This window comes from Gopherus flavomarginatus, chromosome 3, assembly GCF_025201925.1.
Source record: "Gopherus flavomarginatus isolate rGopFla2 chromosome 3, rGopFla2.mat.asm, whole genome shotgun sequence".
Classification (NCBI taxonomy): Eukaryota; Metazoa; Chordata; order Testudines; family Testudinidae; genus Gopherus; species Gopherus flavomarginatus.
Genome location: NC_066619.1, coordinates 277,904,869 through 277,920,591, shown reverse-complemented (window position 1 = coordinate 277,920,591; position 15,723 = coordinate 277,904,869). Strand labels below are relative to the sequence as shown.

Sequence of the window (15,723 nt, the reverse complement as noted above, 5' to 3'; positions counted from 1 at the left end):
ACTTTTGTACTTATAAAATGCTGAAAGGAAATATAGTCTGTGAATTCACTAAGAGTTCTCAGGTAGGGCTTCCTGAACTCTAGTTTGAGCTCTTCCAAAATCTCACCATGTAGCCTTGAACAAGTCACTTATCTTCTTTGTGTCATGTTATCTTAGATTTTTCATCTTGGTTGTCTGCCAACAATAACTAAAAACATGATAACAATCTAACTCACCTCCTCCATTGTTTCTCATCTGATTATCACTGAAAACTCCATCTTGCAATATGCAGGCTTGCTATCTGGTTGTCACATTGGGATTCTCTCCTTTTTCCCCATACAAACTGCACACATTTTTCATTTTCTGCTTCTCAGATGCTGCCATATTGTTTCAGTTATAAACATTTGACAGCAATGTGAAATTAAAATAAAAGTGTTAAAATGAAATTACAAAATCATTGAGAATATTTGTATGAATACTAGACTTGTATAAAACTCTTAAACAAAATGTAATGTTTGTACCTAAATTGCTTGACAGTATGGCTCACAAATTCTTTGCAACATAGTAGTGGTTAGCAAACTACAGCATGATATGAGAAATTTACAATTTATGAGAAAATTTTGTATCATATATGCCGAAGGCTCCCACAACAGCAGAAGCAAAACAACAGGGAAATTGTGGAGAGGCTATGTGAGAGTGTTTGTAAATTCACTGTTTTACAAAGATCAATTTGCCAAATCCAGTGGGCTACAAGTGCAGCTACAGACCTGAGACTGTAGTAGTGACTGTTTTGATAAGAACATTAGAATGGCCTCTTGGGTCAGGCCAACGGTTCATCTAGTCCAGCATCCTGTCTTCTGACTGTGTGGCCAGTGCCAGATGCTTCAGAGAGAATGAACAAAATGGAAATTTTGAGTGATCCATCCCTTTGTCCAGTTCCAGCTTCTGATAGTTGAAGGTTTAGGGACACATGAAACATGTTAAGATAGTCAGGGATATAGTCCCTATTAGCATTTCATGGAACCATCTTCCATGAACACAACTATTTCTTTTATGAACCCAGTTATCTTTTGGCCTTCACAGGCTGATTATGGGTTGTATGAAGAAGTACTTCCTTTTGTTTGTTTAAAACCTGCTGTCTATTAATTTCATTGAGTTACCGTTTGTTCTTGTGTTATGTGAAGGAATAAATTACACTTCCCTATTCACTTTCTCCACACCACTCATTATTTTATAGACTTTGATCATATCCGCCCTTGGTAGTGTCTTTTCTGAGCTGAACAGTCCAAAGTCTTTTTCATCTTTTTTATGGAAACTGTCCCATGCCCCTAATAATTCTTGTTGCCTTCCTCTGTGAGTTTTCCAGTTTTAAAATATCTTTCCTGAGATAGGGACATTAGAATTGCACACAGTATTCAAGGTGTGGGTATACCATTTATTTATACAGAGGCATTATGATGTTTTCTGTGTTATCTGTCCTTTTCCTAATGGTTCCTAACATTCTGTTAGCTATTTTGACTGCTGTTGCAAATTGAATGGATGTGTTCAGAGAACTATCCACAATGACTTCAAGATCTTTTCCTGGAGTGATAACAGCTAATTTATTTCGTATGTTCAGTTGGGATTTTTTTTTCCAATGTGCATTCCTTTATCAACATTGAATTTCATCTGCCATTTTGTAAAAGCAGCAAAGAGTCTTGTGGCACCTTATAGACTAACAGACGTTTTGGAGCATGAGCTTTTGTGGGTGAATACCCACTTCTGCCATTTTTTTGCCCAGTAAACCAGTTTAGTGAGATCTCTTTTTAACTCTTCTCAGTCAGCTTCACTCAATTATTTTGGGTAATTTAGTATCTGTAAATTTTCCCACCTCACTGCTCAGCAGTTTTTCTAGTTCATTTATGAATACGTTGAACACCAGTGGTCCCAGCACAGATCCTTGGGGCATCCCACTTTACCTTTCTCCTTTGTGAAAAGTGACCATTTATTCCTACTCTTTGTTTCCTTATTTGACTTCCAATTTTTAAGGATATCTTTTTGTCTCAAATGCCCTATTTTACTCTGCTGTTTAGCCAAAGTGGCATTTTTTTAGTTCTTACTTTTTTATTATTTGGGCTATATATTTAATTTGAGCCTTTGTTATAGTGTTTTAAAATAATCTCCATGCAGTTTACAGCTACGTCACTCTTGTGACTTTTTTTTTTTTTTTAAATTTCTGTTTAACTAGCCACCTCATTTTGGTCCCCTTTTTGAAGTTATATGCTATTGTGGTTGATTTCGCTGGCATTTTCCCCCCACAAGGATGTTAAATTTAATTACATTATGGTTGCTTTTTCCAAGAAGTTCAGCGATATTCTTTTAGAACAGATGCTGTGCTCCATTTAGGATTTAACCAAGAATTGTCTCTCCCCTGGTGAGTTCTGCTCCAAGCAGAAACCATTTATGGTGTCTAGAAATTTTATCTCGGCATCTCTTCCTGAGGTGACATATACCCAGTCAATATGAGTGTAGTTGAAATCCCCCATTATTGCATTTTCTGCCTTCATAGCCTCTCTAATCTTCCTGAGCATTTCACAGTCACTGATACCATCCTGCTAAGGTGATCAATAGTATATTCCTACTGCTATGCTCTTATTGTTTAAGCAGGGCATTTCTATTCATAGAAGATTTTTACTTTATTTTATGCTATGCTTTCTTTGACATACAGTGCCGCTCCCCCACCAGTGCAACCTTCCCTGCCATTCCTACATATTTGGTGCCCTGGTATTACCGTGTCCCATTGATTATCATCATTCCACCAAGTTTACACAATGCCTACTATATCAACATCTCCATTTAATACCAGGAATTTTAGTTCACCCATTTTAGTATTAATACTTCTAGCATTTGTATATAAGAGCTTGTATGTTTAGTGAATATGCAATTGCTTGCCTTCATGTATCATATTTAAATGAAACTCTTACATTTGACTGTTCCTGACTAGCTCCTACCTGTATTTTACCAACTTATTTCCTATCCTCTTTAGTAGGACTTCGAGTTCCCCCTTCAATAAATTCATCCTTAAGGGATATCTCTCCTCGAATCATGTGCTTCTCCACACCTGTCAGGTATCCCACAGCCCTTAGTTTAAAAAATTCTCTGAAATCTTTTCAATTTTACCTGTCAGCATTCTGGTTTCATTTTTGTCTAGGTGGAACCCATCCTTGCTGTACAGGCTCCTCCTTTTCCAGGAAGTTCCCTCAGTTCCTAATAAACCTAAACCCCTCTTTCTTATACTATCATCTCATCCTCACATTGAGACTTTTCAGTTCTGCCTGTCTTTCTGACCCATGCGTGAAACTGGAAGTATTTCTGAGAATGCTGCCATGGTGGTCTGGGACTTTAAACTCTTACCTAGCAGCCTAAATTTAGTCTCCAGGACTTCTCTCCTTCCTCTCCATGTGTCATGGGTACCTACATGTACCATGACCACTGGCTCCTCCCCAGCACTGTGCACACGTGTATCTTCATGTCTTGTGAAATATACAACCTCCTCAATTTACCATGCTGTTCTCCCTGTCATCACAAACCCAACTGTCTATATTTCTAGTAATTTCTGGACAAATTCATAGCTTAATGCCAGAAGAGACCATTAGGTCTTCTAGTCTGACCTCCTTAAATTTCATCTGATTACCCCTGTATTTAGCCCAGTAACTTGCTTGGCTTGTATCCTGATCTGTGACATTAGTGTAAATATGTAATAACTCCATTTAAACTAATAGTGTTATTCCAGATTTACACCAATATAAAAGGAATATCAGAATCTCTCCCCTTATTTCTGGGTTTGGAGATGATTTTATCCCTTCCTAAGCCTCGTGTATGTCTCCCATAGAGGTCTGATGCTTACAGCCAATGAACTCTGGATTTCTTTTGAATATAAGAATATTGTTCTTGTTAAATGTATTAGCACTCAGTGAATTAATAATAAAAGGTGAATATACCATGTATTATTGCCTTTTTCCCCATATGACCTGTATCCCCTTGTGTGAATAAACATAATATCAACACTGGGTCACATTCCACTTCATCATACCCTTATATATTCTGAGTAAATCTATTGACTTCCCTATTGATATTACTTTGTATTTACATGGCTCTCAGATCAGAATTTGTAGTAAACTTTACCACTGTGGTTCTAAAAAAACTGCCAAGTTTGCACCTACAATATACAAACCACTCTTCTGAATGTATTGTGATCAGCACATTTTCCATGGTGCTTGATTTTGAGAGCTTAGCAACTGTTTGATTATTTCAAAGAATGTTGTTGTGGGTTAGTCAGTATTGCTGGGGTGAATTAATGCTGGCTGTAGTACACCAGATGTTAGAGATAAGTTAAAATGCTACTTAATTCATAGAAGCCATTGCAGAAAAAAATCCAAAAATCTACAAGCTAGCACCCAGCTTAAATTGCTTCTAGGAGAAAGACATTTTGAATTGGCCTTGATTCCAGCTTGTAAATCTGCTATGGTACTATATTTCCTAAACTGGAAAAGTTTGCTTTCCTATATTTGTTCTGATGCAATATGCTCAAATTTCACAATAAAGTATATTTTCTCTTATTATCACTCTTGGAAATATTAATATAAATATCAGATTCATTCTTACAAATATTTACTTTTGAAGAATGAAATTTAGAATTTCTTTGTAGGGTGGAGAGTCACATATTTTGAAGAACTGTTTATTCCTTTCAGACATTTGTGAACACTGAAGCTACTTCATTCAACCCTGAACAGTAATAGTCCCACTTGTCTTTAAGAAAATAATTGAATTGTATTAGACATTTAATAAGCAATATGTATTTGATTGTTTTTTAGAGTCTGCAGACCAATGTAGATAGGAAAACACAACTAAGCAAATTAAGGAATGGATGAAAGAACATAAAATGTTAAGACATGATATGAATTTCTGAGCTACAGTCTGTTTCAACAGTTGCTATGGAAATTCTTTGTTGCTGGGTTTGTGTTGTGTGTGCAATGAGGCATTCAAAAGATGGAAGGGGTTACAAACAATTGGAAAAATAAAGACGACTAAATCCTGTGGTGTGAAGATTAAGAATAATCTTCAGACTTTTGGTTAGGGTATATAGAGATTTGATATTCATGTGAGAATGATTTGTAGTGTTTAAAAATGACTAATTATGCACTTCAATGAGAGTGCAAACAGAACACGATCAGGCAAAGTTTGGACAAAACAAAAGGGAGACGCACACCTCATTCCCATCAGTTCTCAGTCTTCATTGTGCTCTGCTTCTCCAAAAGTCAGGGAGAATGGGGGGCTTTGCAGTGTGCCCTTAAAGCCTATGGGTTCAGGCTATTTCAGAGCAGATGGAGAGTAAGCTGCAAAGTCCAGGGCTCCTGAGAGAAAATCCTGCCTTAACTTTCCTTCTTTTTAAACTGAGGGAGACTTAGAGTGCTGTCATTTATGCTCATTCCTTCATCATAAATACATCATTATCACAGGGAGAGGTCGTTTCAAGTAATGGGGCTTTAAACCCATTTAGAGTGTTCTAAGTAAAAGCCAATAAATGATAAAGTTATGTTGTAGATTAACTATAGTGATCATTGATCCCATGCATGGGATTCAACTGTTTAATGCTGGTGTTAGGAAGTATTTTCATGTTTCCTCTGAAGTATTAAACAGAGATCTGTCCCTAGGATAAGGTGAGTGTGTTGCATACAATCAGTTATGATTTAAGGGGGCAGATATAAGTGAACCTTGGTCCTTCCCATCATCTTTTTCTGTTGCTTTTATTCAAGGGGTGAGGGATAGCTTAGTGGTTTGAGCATTGGCCTGCTAAACTTAGGGTTGTAAGCTCAATTCCTAAGGGGGCCACTTAGGGATCTGGGGCAAAATCACTACTTGGTTCTGCTAGTGAAAGCAGGGGGCTGGACTTATAACCTTTCAGGGTCCCTTCCAGTTTTATCAAATAGGTGTATCTCAACATAAAAGTGATAAACTAGATATTTTTATCTCAATAGCCATTGTATCTTCATTTGCAGAACAGATATTTTCTTTTCTTTTCAGTGATGGTGGTAACCTAAGGATTTCAACAGATGAGAATACACATCTTGCAAATACAACACTGATAAAAAGCATTGTTTTAGAAAAGTTGGTAAGTTTTCTAAAGTGAGGTACACTTCAGGAAGCCAGTCCACTGGAAAAATACATTATGGAAACATTCTCCAAGAAGCCTACAGAATTACTAAAATAAAGTGTGTGATAAGAAGGGAATGCAAATCAAAAAACAGGAGGACCTTTAATTGACTTGGAGGCAGTCCTACTTCAGGATATGCTGTATGGCTTCTTCACCATATATACTGCATCACACAGGCTCTGATTCTTCTACCACTGAAGTCAATAGAAAACTCCCATTGGCATCAGTGAAGCAGGATGAGGTCCATACTGTGGTATGCAATGTAAAATGCATCTTCATCAATGCTCTATGTATCTGATATGTTCCTTTAGAATTGGCTGAGTGCCAGTGAGTGCTGCCTTGATTTGTGGCAATAAAGAACATACCTGTAAATATAAATATGCTGGATTGACTAGGGTAACAGCTGATGCTTCCAGATAAATAGAAATCTCCATCCACAATATTTTAATTGATCAGACAAGGACAGAGTATTCTTTGGACACTTGATTCTCACATTTCAATCAAGTTCTCAGGAAAAAATGACCACTTGCAATTGCTGCATTGTTAGTGGTCTAGCTGAGTTTGGTTTTGCAAAGTTTTGGACTACATGAGTCTGTTGAGATACTGGGACTGGATTGCTCAGGAAATTGACTACCTCAGAATGTAACTGTAGAGGGGAATCATCATCAAGTAAGTCTATTTCCAGTGTGATCTCACAGGGATTGGTTCTTGGCCCTATGCTATTTACCAGCTTTATCAATATCCAGGAAGAAAACATAAAATCGTCACTGATAAGGTTTGCAGATAACACTAAAATTGAGGGACTAGTAAATAATGAAGAGGACAGGTAACTGATTCAGAGCTATGTAGTAAACTGGGTGCAAACAAACAGTATGCATTTTACTATAGCTAAATGTATACATCTAGGAACAAAGAATATAGGCCTTAGTTACAGGATAGGAGACTCTAGCCTAGAAAGTAGTGACTCTGAAAAAGATTTGGGGGTTGTGGTAGATAATCTGCTGAACATGAGCTCTCAGTGTGATGCTGTGGCTAAAAAAGGTAATGAGATCCTGGGATGCATAAAAAGGGAAATCTTAAGTAGACGCAGAGAGGTAATTTTAACTCTGTATTTGGCACTGGTGTGTCTGCTGCTGGAATCCCGTGTCCAGTTCTGGTGTCCACAATTCAAGAAGGATGTTTATAAATAGGAGAGGATTCAGAGAAAAGTTACAAGAATGTTTAAAGATTAGAAAAGATTCCTTATAGTGATAGACTCAAGGAGATCAATCTTTTTAGTTTAACAAAGAGACGACTAAGTGGTAACTTCATTGTAGTCTATAAGTACGAACCTGCAGAACAAATATTTAATAATGGATTCTTCAGTGTGGCAAAGAGAGGTATAACATGATCTAATGGCTGGAAGTTGCAGCTATACGAATTCAGACTGGAAATGAGGCGTAAATTTTTGATAGGTTAACTAACCATTGGGACAACTTACAACGGGCTGTGGCTGATTCTCCATCACTGACCATTTTTGAATAAGGATTCAATGTTTTTCTGGCCAGTGTTATACAGGTTAGATTAGATAATCACAATGGTGCACTTTAGCCTTGCAGTCCATGAATCTGTACATATGTGCCATCATTGCCACAGTATTGTCACACCTCAGCCATGAATATATTTTTATCTTCACATGACCCCAGTGAGTTGGGGAAAGTATCTCTGGGATTTTACATATTGGAAACTGCAACATAGGGTAAATTAGTGTCTTCTCCAAAGTCAAATAGGAAGTGTGTGGCTGAGCTGGGAATTGAATCCACTTATTCTGAGTTCCAATCAAGTTTCCCATCTGCAAGACCAACACAGAAGAGTTAAGTGATTTATAAGATGCAGTCTCTATCATCATTCCAATATTGCATGTTAATCAAAACAGTTTGGTGAGCTGTAGTACCAACAACCAAAAGTCACTTAATTCAAAGGTCTAAATTAATGTTTTAATCTTCAGGACAAATACTTCACTACTGATGAGACCATGAGGATTTTCTTAATAGGTTTACTTTTTTACTGTTAAGAACTTTCTGCAATTAGCTTAATATAAAGGTACTTATTGTTGTGGAGATATTGCAGCAGAATAAATGTACCTGAAAAGCCAGATTAAATATATGCAATGAAGTCTCGTTCTGTTCTAGTTTTCATGGAGGAAAACATAAAATTGGCTTTGTAGAATTTCATTCTCTCTCTTCAGTGAAGTGTAGCTTCTGCGGCACACTTCCTTTAGGATCTGTAGATCGCTTGTGTAACATCCTCCAGGACAGGAGATGGTTTGCTGATCTCTATTCTTGGGTACAAGACTTCTTCTGAGTACTTGTTTATTTTGTTTCTGCAATGAATCAGATTGAAATTATTTTTACCTGAAACTTTGTGTGTATGTGCTACATAAAAGCTTTTATCTCGTAGATACTGAAGGAGAGCCATCAACTAAAAATGCAAATTATGCTGAGAAAAAATTGACAACTTTTAATGAACTACAAAGAAAAGCATCGTTTCTGTTGATATTGTACAGCACAAGACAAAGCTGAAGTGGTTTATATCTTCAGAATTCTAAAATGAAATCATTTTCCTAACCTTGGTTTTCTGCTATTTATTATTTTATAAATCATAGATTTTTTTCTCCCCAAGATCTTTCATAAAGCTTCAAAAAAAACCATAATTTTGTCTTTCAGTGATTTGCATTCTCTTTTCTTAGATGGTGAGGTGGTACTGTAGAGATAATTTCCTCCCTAATTTTATATTCTAAAACAAATATTCATAAGAGATTAGATATAATTAGCACCACAATAAGTATTATAACAACTTATACTGGGTCATATTAGCTACTTCCTCCTCCCCCACTCCATACTTAGTGAGTTAAATTGCATCAGTAAGCTATAGCCCATATCTTTCCAAGATGCGATCTGAGGAATCTAATTCATGCAAAATTACAAGACATTGACTTGGCTCAAGCAGGAATCTTTTCAGAAGTGTCCTATTAATAATGAGCAGCCAATATAGTGAGAGAAAACAATGTTTAGCTTACCACATACTTGGATTGCTGTTACTTACCCAGGCGGGATAAAAATAAAGGATTTAAAAAAAAAACCCATAAAACTTGTATTTTTTAAACTAAGTACACTTTTAAAATAAACCTATTTAAAATTTAACTCTAGACACATACTCTATTTAAAATTATAATCTATTAAAATAATTTAAACTATTTTTTTAAATTAAGCAGTACAGATTTACTGCCGAGCTTTTAAACAAAGTCAGAGCAGTGAAATGGTTGAAGTTGTTGCCTAAGCACCCAGAATTAAAGTTTGTTGAAGTGCTATACCAGCCTTGATAGGTTCAGAGAATATTTTCTTCATTTCAGGTTATTTATCTAGTTCAGTTCAATGATTAATTCATTCAAAGTCAAGAAACTGATTGGGAGTTGAAAAAGCAGAAAAGCTTGCTTTCCTCTTCTAACTTATGAATAAAAAGTAGGTGTGAGAGAATGAGATCTACTAGTTCTAAAGTCTTGAAGGACATGGTGACCAAAAATTGAGTTCAATTCACTTTCGTTGTTTAATAAAGCTGTTTATTTTAAATGTAAAACATGCTTTGATAAACATACTTTTTATCGTATGTATATCTAGCATATTTAAAGTACTTTTATTTAGCAAGCAGAAATAGATTTAAATGCCATTAGCAGCATTTTAAATCAAGTTTCCGTCCAAATCGAGCTTGACAAAAATCATGAGGTAAAAAAATAATCCTCTACTAAATAATACATCATTCACAATTTTCTAACAAAATAAAAATGTAAAAAATAAAATAAATATATCTTATTCTATATAATTGCTTAAATAAATATGTTTAGATCTAGTGTATCCTCACAGTGAGCAAAAAGTACCAAATTCAATGTAAAGGCTAGATCTAGCGGTAAATCAACATGTTTTAATTATTACCAACCAATAAAAATCCACCTTTTGTTTAGGAAAATAAGTAGAAAGTACAAATACAAAACAAGATTAACATGGATTACTTAAATTGAGTTAAACTGATTTAAAATTTAAAACATTCCGCCCTGGACTCAACACTTTTTACTTTTCTCATTAAAACATGAAACTAGATAAAACAGGCTGGGTGAAATTCTATTCTGGCTCACTAGTCCTTTTGCCATGGCTCATTAATCAGTTTGACTGGTGTGTTGGGAAAAAATTCTGTGAAACTGTGGTTTCATAAGATTTCAGCTTGAAATTTGAAAAACCTGTGCTGTTTCGGCTGAAATTTGCTTTATGGTTTTGTTGAACCTGACAACTGCAGGAAAGTTCTAGTTTTGAATCCACACAAATAGGAGTAGGTGGGTGGATAGAAAGTTTTGAACAGACCAGAACTATTTTCACCCAATTTTCTCTATAAACACTTTAACAGTTCCCACAGCCTAAAAAATAGGAGACAAATATGTATATTGGAAAACAAGTGAGTTCATCATCATATTTAAGTGCCCAAAACAGAAAGTGATGTCTTATGTATATTGACATTATAAAATTGCTTTAAAATATTTTTATACTCCAAATAGTTTGACCATTCATAGACCCTTCTAATGTGATACAGTCTGTTTTGAAAATTTGTTAGTTAAAAATGGTTTCAGATACTGCATTAAAGTTTATCAATCTTTTTAATTGTTTACATTTCATGAGAAGTTGTTTGCTAAATATTTTTCCTTAATTTCAAGGAACACATGTCATGGTTTTTTCCCTGTATTTTTCAGTCAGCTCAATACAATGTCCCACCTGCCCTTTTTGTGGGGATATTTTTAGACATTTATTTTTTTTTCCCCTTTTTGGTATGTGAAAGGCCCCCACATACAAATACACTGAAAAAAAAGAGAATTATTTTTCTCTGTTTTTTTATTTAAAGTCATTTTAAGTGTAACTTGTGACAGTAGGGGGAAAAAAGATCAGACTGAAGAAATTTTTATGCAATAGTACACCTTTCATCATTTAAAAAAATCCTGAAGCTAGCTACCTGGTAACTACGGTATTATAAGATATAATGAAGTCAAACAATAGCAGTATTTGAGTGCAGAGGCAGCAAGAAGCCAGTGGCACTTATATGGTTCAAACGTAACTGTGTAAAAGCTAGGAGAGGTTTAACACTGTAATAATAAAAAATTCCAAACTGTACCAGGCCCAGTAATTCAAAACTTTTGATAAACGGTTCTGAGTGAATTTCAAGATGCTGTTCTTAAACAACAGTATAAAGATCTAAATCGTTTAGCACCTAGTTATTTGACTGGAGAGCCTCTCTCCCCCAAACCAGTATTACTACTGACACGCTAGCCGAAGCTCACTTGATATGAGCAGAAAGTGGATGGCAGAGTTTTTTTGTGGGGGATTGTCAACCCTGAAATTCATGCTACCCTCTTTTGTTTGCCAGAGCGGGAATTCATTGATCCATCTAGGCAGGCTGCAAAGCAGATCTTTCCTCATAAGCATTTTAGGGAAATTGAATGCCATAAGTGGAGGAGTTGTAGTGACCAGACAGCAAATGTGAAAAATCGGGACAGGGTGGAGGGTAATAGGAGCCTATATAAGAAAAGAGTCCCAAAAATCAGGACCATCCCTATAAAACTGGGACATCTGGTCACCCTAAGGAGTTGAGACTGAAGGACATTTCTTGAGGTTTTGTGATATAAATGGGTAGAACATCTTTGATTTTTTCCCTTTTGGAAGAATCTCTATATTGGTATTTCTGTAATTGGAACAAAAATATTTCATTGATATTTTAAAATTTGTTAATGATGTATTTCACATTTTGGGATCTTCCTGGAACTATGGTTAGGTCCTAGATTAAAAAAAAACAACCAGCCTCTCTAAGGCTACGTCTACACTACAGGATAAATTTGAATTAGCTTAAACCGATTTTATAAAATAGATATTATAAAGTCGATTGTGCGCATCCACACTAGGCACATTAATTCGGTGGTGTGCGTCCATGGTCAGAGGCTAGCGTCGATTTCTGGAGCGGTGCACTGTGGGTAGCTACTGTAAAATAATGAGGCCAATAACGTCGATTTGCGTCCACACTAACCCTAATCCAATATAGTAATATCAATTTTAGCGTTACTCCTCTCATTTTGTAGTGGTACAGAAATCGATTTAAAGAGCCCTTTAAATCGATATAAAGAGCAGTGTAGTGTGGACGAGTGCAGCGTTAAATCGATTTAACGCTGTTAAAATTGGTTTAACAGCGTAGTGTAGACCACGCCTAAATATCACTTCTAAACCATGGGGCTAGAGGAGGAAATGAAAATTTAAATTTAATGTTAATTTTACATTTTGCAAAAAGTTTAATTTTGTTTTGGCTGGTTTTGTGTGGATTGCCCACTTCTACCAGTAGAGCCCTGATATTGATTTAGCTGAGAAAGTTTATGTTCCAGAAGCATGCACTGAAATTAGGGAAGCAAACACATGTGGAAAGTTCCTGTATAAAATAAATACTTGGCACTTTTATCATGCTTTTCAACTTCAACACTAGAGTTAAAAAAAAAAATCTGCAAAGCATTTTATAAAATAATCTACACAACTCTCCTGTCAGTACAATGGGTAAGTATAACTATTTCTGTTTTGTACATGGAAGAAACTGAGGAAGAGAAATTAAAGTGCTGTTATGGTTAGATTACTGATTGCAAAAATAGCAACATTTTACTCAACTCATCTGCTTCCTGTTATATTCTAAATCACATCTGCTTATTTTATTAATTAAAATCAAGCTTTTATTCCTGTTAGCACTGCTTAACCAGTATTATATGAATACTGAACTAAATATTGGATTTTCTGGCTTGTGCCTCATCAACAGAATTAATAGAATCATAGTACTAGAAGAGACCTCAAGGGGTCATCTAGTCCAGTCCCTTGCACTTAAAGCAGGAGTAAGTATTATTTAGACTGTAGAATTGTTAGGTACATTTCAAATTTTTATTACTGGTAATGTTATATATTGCATTTGTGTCTTATGAAGAAAAATAGAGGGGTAATTTAAAAAAACAAACAATTGCACTATGAACTTTACAGGAGAGTTCTTCACATGCATTAAGCACCTTTCCACCCACAAGTTTAGATGAAGCTTCAAGCATGTTCAAGGTATGGATTGTAGAGCAGATAGAGAGATGTAGGCAGGCATCTTAAAGTGGCTGAATTTATTAAACAGAAATATAGATATGGCTGTTAACGCAAGAAATAAACTGGTGGAAAATCAGAAATATCAGCTCCTTTTTGTGTAGATATAAAACATATAAAGTTGTTAGATTTCATTTTTAATATGCTCCCTCCCCAGTCTCATTAAATGTATATACTAAGTGACTTGAGATGTTTATGGCTATTTAATGTGAGAGTACTGGTTATTTAATGTGGTTCCCAATAAAACTTTTACTGTAATCTCACATGCTAGTTATTTCTAAAATTGATTAAAATAACTGTTCTGGGGGATGAGATGACAATAATTTGGTAATGGGTCATAAAGCCCTTCATCCCTAGGTCAGTGATTCAAATCCAGCCCAGATCTGTAGTGATCTAAACAATGATCATCAGATGGTTGATGGTCTATTTGGACAAGTATCCACATCTGTAACAATAGCTGACATTGACAACTTTGTTGGCAACCTCAGAGGGCTAAGTGAATGGGCATGATAACTTAAGTTTCTCTTTACCTCTCTGTAAGCATTTGGACTCACTGCTGCAGCACCTCCTGCTGGTGACTTCTGGGAATTAGCACATTCCAGCTCCAGAGCACCTTCTGCAGGCTGATGATCCACCTTACCTGAGGCCCCTGTGTCCCTCCCAGGACCTTGGTGCCCGGTTTACCCAGGGTGCTGCCCCCTGGCAATAACCCCTTTCAGCCTCAGGGTCTCCCCCTCCCAGGGAACCCCCACCCACTAGCCTCACTTCACCTCAGTGTTCAGCTACTGCTAGTCCCCAACCACCCCCCCTCACTGGGGCAGACTGCAGTGTAAGCCACTCATCATCAGCAAAGGGGTTCAGACCTGCTGCCTCTGCATACCCATGGGCTGCCACCTGCAACTCAATACCTAATAGGCCTTACCGGGCCTTCAGCCTGGGGGATTCCTAGGCTGGAGCTCCCTAGGCCTTTCCCCAGCCCTGCTCCACTCTAAGTTCCTATCTTAGCACCTTGCAGCCAGGCCTTTCTCCCTCTACAGGCAGAAGGAGAGTGCCTGGGCCCTTGTCTCACAGCCTTTTATAAGGGCCAGCTGGGCCTACTTTCCTCCAATCAGCCCAAGCTTCTTGCTTCAGCCACAGAGCGATCCTGGGCTGTTTACCCGCTCCTGCCCTGTGGGGTTTGAATCACTCTGCTACATTCCCCAAGTAGTCTTTCTGGATCTGATATGAGACACATAAATAATAAAAAAAACAGTTTATGGATGAAAGGTAGTAGATTGACTGTACTGGATAAAGCATGTTGTCTACAGGTGGAGATAAGTTGCTGGTTGTGACCTACAAAACCCTAAATGGTCTGGGGCTGGTCTACCCAAGGGACTGCTTCTCTGTGTGGGATTTTTCTGCAGTTTTGTATAAGAATGTTAGACAAGTAAAAGCAACTAGGTACAAACTGTAACCTCGAGATTGTTTTCATGATTGTATTCCATGACTCTTTTGGGAGACGTTGTGTCTACAGAGATATTGATGGTATTTTGTTCTCCTTTTTTTTTTCTTTTTTTTTTCCTAAGAGAGGGGTGTGTGTGTGCAATGCATGTAAATCTCGGTATTGAGTGGAACCAGCCTTGTTGCTAAAAATTACTGACACATTAGAAGAATAACTCATCTTTGCTATAATATTACAGCTGCAGTTGTAGAAGTTGCTCCTGCCAGGGGCTAATCTGCAGCTTTATCACTTGACTTTAGAGAGCTTTGGGTTTTTTGTTTGTTTGTTTCATTTGTTTTTGGGGGTTTTGAGGGGGTGTTTTTTAGTTGTTGTTCCTAAATCAATTCATGCTGCTTAAGTTTACTATGTGCTCCTTCTCTCCACAATTTCTCAGCTGGTTGCATAATATATCTTAACTTTTCCTATCTATGTTCATTGGAACCAGTGCTGCAAAATACCAATAATGTGAAGCTTGCAATTTGCATGCAGTTCTTTATGAAATCCTCTCTCTGATCAAGTCTTCATTTTGTCTAGTTTTTCAATAACTTATTTTGAACTACTTTTTGTGTTTCTTTCTAATACCTTTCTTTCTGGGGTGAATTTTCTTCCAGTTCTCCCCTTACCTTCAGAATCAGATATCTTTGTAGCAAAGTATATTTAATTATCTTCATAACAGCTCTCTGTTAAGAAGTATCACACCTACTTTTATTGGCTCCCTGCTAGAAATCAGCCCACTGGTATTTCCCCAGTTTTCTTAAACAGCTAAGAGGATAGAGCCAAGCTAATAGTATGAACATAATATTTCTGGACTTGGTGGAGGTAGCATCACATAGCTCCATGGATTCACTGCTTCATCATGGACCCTGTCCATTTGATAGTGTAAAACA

The 15,723-nt window shown here is 36.7% G+C and overlaps 3 protein-coding genes across 4 annotated transcripts in view; 2 read left to right on the top strand and 1 right to left on the bottom strand.

Moving 5' to 3' along the window:
• CTNNA2 (catenin alpha 2) overlaps nt 1-15,723 on the top strand; it is an 828,797-nt gene that overhangs the window by 78,371 nt on the left and 734,703 nt on the right. Inside the window, exon 2 of one of the 2 annotated variants that reach the window (XM_050943345.1) lies at nt 6,043-6,130. The exons of the other annotated variant lie outside the window; for it this stretch is intronic. The gene's annotated coding sequence lies outside the window, so the exon portion shown is untranslated. The remainder of the gene's footprint in view (nt 1-6,042; nt 6,131-15,723) is intronic. 2 annotated transcript variants of the gene reach the window in all.
• LOC127046410 (uncharacterized) overlaps nt 1-15,723 on the top strand; it is a 412,139-nt gene that overhangs the window by 241,684 nt on the left and 154,732 nt on the right. The gene's annotated exons all lie outside the window — the stretch shown is intronic.
• The window catches only part of LOC127046399 (uncharacterized), a 303,607-nt gene that overhangs the window by 136,039 nt on the left and 151,845 nt on the right, over nt 1-15,723 (bottom strand). The window lies entirely within an intron of this gene.